A 7,278-nucleotide genomic window follows, 5' to 3' on the forward strand; every position below is an offset into this window, starting at 1 on the left:
GTGCCAAATGGATGCAGGGCTTCTGAGGGGTGACAAGTGAGTTGCTGTGGGACCCCTAGGCAAGGTAAGAAAGAGGGAGAGGGACAGGGTATGGGGGAGAGGACGGCCTTGATCTGAGCAGAGGTGGGTGGCAGAGCTGCCTCAAGGAGCAGGATGTGAGCAAGCAGTCAACAGAAGGAGAGAAAATGAAGGCAGCAAAAGTCCCTGGCGTGCATTCTCAAGCCTGCCGGCTGCAGGGTTTCCCCTGAGCAGAGGAGAGACATGTTGTCATGCAAGTCAGCAAGTATTAGACCCAATCGGAGTCTTCCCCCACCAGACTGGGGCTGGACTAAGGTCTTATTTGGGGAAAATGTGGCTCTGTTTTATCTCTTCTCAACAGCCATCCCAGCATTGCTTGTTCTTCCCTACAGTCCTTATAGTATGTACACTTCTCATTCCACACAGCAAACAGGAAAATTCAGAGGACTGGGTTTTTCTAGGACAGTGAAAGAATTTCAGTGCTCAGTTCTCTGGAAAATTAGTAGCTAAACCCTTGAATTCAGCCTCAAAAATCTCAGCCAGATCAGTCACTGCAGTTTTTATTCTGCATTCAGATACTTCTGGCCAAGTGCATTATTTATGATCCTAAATATTGTCCGTTACTGTTTGCTGTGACACCGAGTTAGGACTCACTGGGAATGTTAAGAAGAACCTGCAGATATCAAACCTTTCTTGTGCAGAAATCAATGCTTGCAAGAATCAGCACAGATATGTCAAATTGTCAGAAGGGTTAGTTTTGGTCAATTGAATCCACAGACGTGGGGAGCATCTGAGGCTGCTTCTCCCATTACTGAATCTAAAGAACCCACTGAGTATTTTAATTTTCATGTATAATTTCCAAGAGCTACCTACTTTGCATATTATTGTGGGGATTAGTAATGTCAAAATGTTTCATTGGTGAATTTAGAAAGCTCTAAATTTCTCCTCTGACCCCTGCAAACCCAGGTGTCTTTCAAACTTGCCAGAGCAAACTTCCCCCTTACTTATGCAATTTATAGGAATGGAACCAGAAAAGTCTGTGTTGAATGTTCCTGCTCAGAAAACTTTAAATTACTCAGCTAAAACCACAAGCAGCATCAATGTTTGCACCACCAATTACTTTGAAAAGGAAATACATTTCCATTTTCATGAAGCAGAGGAAGATAAAGTGATGTTTTATGAACTTCCTCTTATGTGTCAAGCTGGCTTGGTTGATATTTGGATAGCACTTCATCGCATTGGGTCTTTTCCAGGAAACGATAATTTACGAGCTTTTGAAACTCATACTCCCCCTCTTCACTAGTCAGAAAGTATGACCTAGTTTAAGTTACAGCTTGAAGATGTGACCTAGTTTCACAGGTAGCCTGCACACACTGAACTCAGCATTGTAAAATCTGGGAATCTTTTCTTCATGAAAAGTGAGTTGGATTGTCGCCTTGGATCAATGCTCCTTTTAATCTGCCCCCTGAAAACTTAACAGTATTGCTTAATTTAGAAAGCTCAGGACAAAAAAAAAATAAATTTAGAGGTACTTGATATCCTAGATTTAGCCCCAATTATTAAAAAAGGCCTGAGGGATCTTCTGTAGATCCCTGCAAAGGATGATCATCTGAAGGCCAGTTAAAGACCACTTTTTTCACCACTCAAGGCACAGCTGGGTAGCCCTGTGGTTGGGAAGATTGAGCACAAATAGTGTCTGGCACTGCTGACATGGGAACAACCTGGGAGAAATATGGTGTAATGTGGGGAGGGCACAGATGCCAATTTTTTCCTTCTCACACAAACAATATGCAATGAGGGAGGAAAATGTTTCCTTGCTTTTCTGGTCTCTACTTCATGGCTGAATATTTAAGTATCTCTGAACATTGAGCAAACACACGGTTTTATACAGAGCCTGTACTTATTTGTGGCTTGATGTTAGCACAGCACTTGGCCTATTACCACTGGGACAGAGAGCACTGGCATGCTTTCTCTTTACATCTCTACCTGGATTAGGATGTTGCCCAGATGGGGGCAGTTCTAACCATGTCCAAAATAGCAAAATATTCACCCTTGAAAGCAAAGACAGATGGTGAGGGTGGATCTTCTACATGGAAATGATCTGGCAGCTTTTCCTCTAAAATTCTGTGATTCTAGCAGAGCACATCACAACTCTAGCAAAGGCATCAAAACCTTCATGAGCTTGTCCTAACTGCTGATGACCATTTGCAGAGATCTCCACATCGTTTCCCACTACTTTTCCAAATTTTTCACTGCATTAAATAAGGTTCTGCCTTAGACACTCTAAATACCTGAGAGCAGTGCTCATTGTCACATCCAAACAGATGAACAAGAGGAATAATACTAGAGAGAAAAGTTTGTATTGTTTAAGGGAGCTCTGCTGTAATTAAAATGGAGGTTCCTCTATGTTAAAAGCCACACATGATCACATCCATAACATCAGTGGCTTTGGAGTGATAAGTCAGATTTCCAACAAACGTCTCACTTCCAGAGCAGAAGAAACACCAAAACATGTAGCACTGAAATTAGGAGTGATGCAGAATTTGAGCCTGCAGAGGCACATACTGCGGTAATTTTCCTGTTAAGAAAAATTAATACCCTACAAACACAAGTATGGGGGAGCCATAGGGATGGTTATGTGTCATTTCCTTTGCACATAAGTAGGAATGAGTTAGGTGAAAATGGTATTGCAAAGGGTTACTTGCATCACCTAAATCTAGGTCACATAATGAAATTCAAAGAAAACTTCAGAGTTTACCAATACATTTTTAGCAAATACCACATTTCCAAGTACGCAGAAGTCGATAATATGAGAAATACCAGTATTTTGGTTAGCCTGGTCTTTTCTCACTTTAATATTAGTACTGTGGTGAACTTTTGGATAAAGGTTATACAATGTGAGACGAACATGTAGGAAGGGCTTTGCTCTAGCCCAAACTCAGCTGCCTGTCTCCATGGCTGAAGAAGCGTGACACTCCCTGTCACCTTCAGTCCTGTTTTACTCTCTGTGAGAAGCCGACCAGGGTGTGATGGTCTTGATGTTCAACCCAAACTACTGACTCCAAACAAAAGCCAATGATGAAAGATAGTTCATAGGCAACCATTGGGCAGCATCAACTATAATTACTTTGAGAGAAGGAGCTGGTATTAAACCCATGGTACATTCTTGGTGTTGGTCCTTATTTTAGTGGCTCTTATAGTCTGTTATTTTTTCCTCCCTCTAATGGCCAAGAGGGAGAGGAGATCCTGCCCTGGCAGTGGGAACTTGCTCCAGCAGACTCTTTGGTAACCGGCCCATTCCCATTGTTGATTCAGACTGTCTCGTGTTGGGAACAAACCCACATTCGTATACTTTTTCTTTTTCTGTAAGAACTTAAATTACTTTTCATTGAATGTGTCTCCAGCCCATAATGGTCATAAAGGCCATCTGCGCTCCCGGGCACTTGGCTCGCGAGAGGAGCAGTGGATGCTGGCTGGAGCCTCCTTTCAGTTTTGTAAGCATCATCGACACCTGGCAAAAACAACACAAGCAGAACAAAAAAAGCCTCCTTACCAGGAGAATTACCAGCAGAATTTCTGCCTGGGTCTTATTTTACACAATGCAAGCGCCTTAAATATGGAAGTGTGAAAATCTCTGGCAAGTCAGGTGTGTCATATTACTTCTCCCTCACCAGATTATAGCCTCAAAACTTGGCATGGAGCAGCTAGAAGCCCTTGTGCCTATTGCTGCCCTGTTCCTGACTGGGACGCTGATGAAAGATGCGTCATTCTGGACGTTTTAAGAGTAAAGACATTTCCACCACCTATTCATTTGTAGTAGATGTTGTCAGAGACATTTGATATCATCCTTTTCACACAGGCACAAAAATGCCCAAACAAGTTAATAATCTTTTTTCATTACAGACCTCACAATAGGTACAAAAACAAGGTATGTCACCAATGAGCAAATATTATTCTCAGGGCTGTATTATCCTCAGTTACACATACATTGTAGATGCTATATTTGAAATAGATATTATAGAAGAAACATTATTTGCCTCGTTGCTTTCTATTAAAGCAGTTTTCACTGCACAGTGACAAATATTAAATATATATATAGCCTATATTGAAATAGTGACCAGCCAAAAAACGCTTAAAAAGAAACTGTTTCATATAAAACTATTTATGATAATGTTATTGATGTCAGCATGAAAACATCCACAGATTTAAAATTGGGAAGCTCAGCCCTTTCTTACCAGTGCAATATTAACCAGGATTAATAAAACTGAATGAATTGTAACAAGCAATTTATGTATTTTGGAGGAATTTTTCACATTCAGCAAGTCTCACAGCACAGCTGGGCCAATAGAGTTCTCAATTATCTTTTTTATGTGAGCTGTTTTGTTTCACAATCTCACACATCAGCACAATTCTGCAAGTGTGCAGATGGCATATACCAGAGGACAAGAGCAAAACTGAGGAAATTTGTTTAGATATTTTCAAATAAATCATGGGGCATTTCTAATTGGCTCATATTTTGGGAAAAAAAATGTTTTTTAAATGTAATTTTAAGCCAAACTGAAAAAAAAAATCCAGATAACAAAGCAAGAATAGAATAAAATGCTACAGGAAGCAGAATGCTGGACTACAGTCCAATACATTTGTGAGTGAAAAATAGTAATCATAATACTACTTTATATATATATATATACAATAAGACTAATGAGGTTTAAATAAAACTATCTTTTTACATAGTGGTATGATAGATCTGTTAGATTTGAAAGAAAAATGCAGATTCATAAATAGTAATTCAATTACACATTTATAGGTGACAGGTGACAACAGGCAGTAAATTCAACAGTTGCTCTCAGGAAATAGTAAACAAATTAAAAATGCTTTGTGCTACCAGAATATTCTTTAATTTATTATACTTTATTGACAGTGATAGATTAAATTAAAAAAAAAAAAAAAAAAAAAAAAGAAAAGGCAGAGGCTGAGTCTTGGACCTCTGCTGCCCACAGGGGTTTATTTTAGCTCTCATGCCAGCCCTGTTTGACCTGCTTGGAGGAGCCCTCTCTGTCGAGCCCTGGGCTGTGCAGCACATGTGCTCAGTTTCATGTGATAAAAACACAACTTAGTGGGTTGCAGCTTGGTAGGATCTTCTGCTTAAGAGGGAAGCTGGCTTAAGCTGCAAGGCTGTCCGCCACTCAGTGCCTCATAACTCCAGCCCTCTTCCAGTTAGCAGGACAGAAATAACCTAACTATCCATTTCCAGAACTGCAGATGTTTTCCCAGAGCAAGATCTGGAGCCATGATGAGTGATAAAACATTAAACCAGATGGACCTTGTTTTGTTTTAGATGTGTCACTGCATGTGATACTGCACTGCAGAAAAAAAAACACATTTAGTGACACTAACATTGCGAAAAACTACAGGTCAAGCAGGGAGCTGGTCAAACTTGTATGTTACACTGAAAACCTTATATCTGGGAGATGTTTACACAGAAAAAGAGTAGTCAGTGTGCAAATGGTTGCTAACTTAAGCAGTGTCATCTGTTACTAGTTCCCAGAGGGCAGAATAAGCATGTACAGGTTACAAAATCAATTCACTGGGATGCCAACAGGGATGCTGGGGGGGTCAGAGCAGACACAACAGTTAACTATGGATAAGCAAGGAAGGTCTGCTCCACTCTGCATTCATAGCCAGCATCTGTGGTGAACTGGTTTTTTTCTGTGATGTCCATGGAAGGTTGTGATTGTGGCATCTGGTGTTCTTTTGTGACACAGTAAGGAAAAAAAAATTCAAACACTACACCCATCCCAACTAACAGCAAAAAGTAGGTTAAAATCCTTCAAACTGGTGGGATATGAAGTAAAAAAATTATGTACAAGAGAGTACCTGAAGTTCCCAAAAATTTATCTGCCATGTGATCATGTTTCAGTGCATCCAAAATCTATCACCTGTGGTGGAGGGGACAGGGGGAGGAGATCCTATTTGTGAATCTTCCCCTTAAGGAGCTGGGGTCCCCAAAGCCACTCACCAGGCATCCTTACTTACTCCTGATAATACAGACAGGTAGGGAGTTTGGAACCTAAAGGATGAAGAAGCAGCCACATCATGATCCCATCCAGAAGGCCAGGAAAATGAACCTATCACTTTGTGACTTGCAGCATGTAGGAAGCTGAAAGTAACTGGAGTTCCTGCTTGTCTTCTGCCACAGCCAAGCATAAATTGATTAGCATTTGGTGATGTGCAGTCTGGGGAAAAGCAGCGTGGGACAAGAGAGCAGGCAGTAAAACAGCACATGACTCAAGCCCTGAACAAATGGAAGGAAAATATGCCTCCCTAAACTTCGTAAAATGAATTGTGAACAGACAGCACTAAATCAAAGAGACCCAAGCCCTCACCTCCACCCCAGCACAAATATTTCCTTGGAAACACAGCTAGAAACCCCAGCACATCCATACTTAAGGCTAAAAAAAAAGCAGAAAAAAAACATTTGGAGTTGCCAAGAAGTTTGTGAAATCAGATTCAAACAACCTCAAGCTGACACAGGTTTCTCAGCTTTCCAAGACTGAGCTTTGCTTTGGAGCTAGTCACACATGGAGATATTAGGCAACGGTATGGGATCTACAGGGTCAGACTCCAGCGTGCTAAAAAAAATAAACAGATGGCAAAGCGTGCAGGTTGTGGTCCCAGAGACAGCAACCAGGAAACACTGGACAAGACACCAGTACAGAGAGGGAGAAAGAAAAAGAAATTGCCTGTGTATAAGAGCATTTTCTGGTTTAGGTGTGATTTTTTCTCCAATCACCACAGCAAAATGCTGCACACAGCCATCTACATAGAGTTCTGCTGCAGACTAATCTTTGAACAGCAGAATACAAACATCTGGTTATTGTCTGGAGCCCTCCAAAACTGGTACAACAAACCAAAGGGCAGCACAGACTGTTTCGGTGTCCAACCTGCTGGTTCTTTATTCCCCAACTACTTTTCTTCATTCCTATTCAGCTCAGTCCTTGCACCAACGGTTCAAAAATCTTTTTGGAAAACAAAATACTTGTTATTTTCTACGAAAAGGCACAGCAAAGCTACCTGAAAGTGGGCCAAAAAAGGGGGAGTATACCTAGATCTGAACCAAGGCAGTTGCTACCACAAGGAAAAGGAGCTGTAAGTCAGTAAGAGTGGGGTGAGCAGAACACACTGGCAGCTGGAAGGAGCCAGAGAAAAGGAAGTGGGATAGACAGAAAAAGAAACAGCCACTGGCTAGAGCAAGCTTGG

Source organism: Motacilla alba, chromosome 1 (genome assembly GCF_015832195.1).
Source record: "Motacilla alba alba isolate MOTALB_02 chromosome 1, Motacilla_alba_V1.0_pri, whole genome shotgun sequence".
Taxonomy (NCBI): Eukaryota; Metazoa; Chordata; class Aves; order Passeriformes; family Motacillidae; genus Motacilla; species Motacilla alba.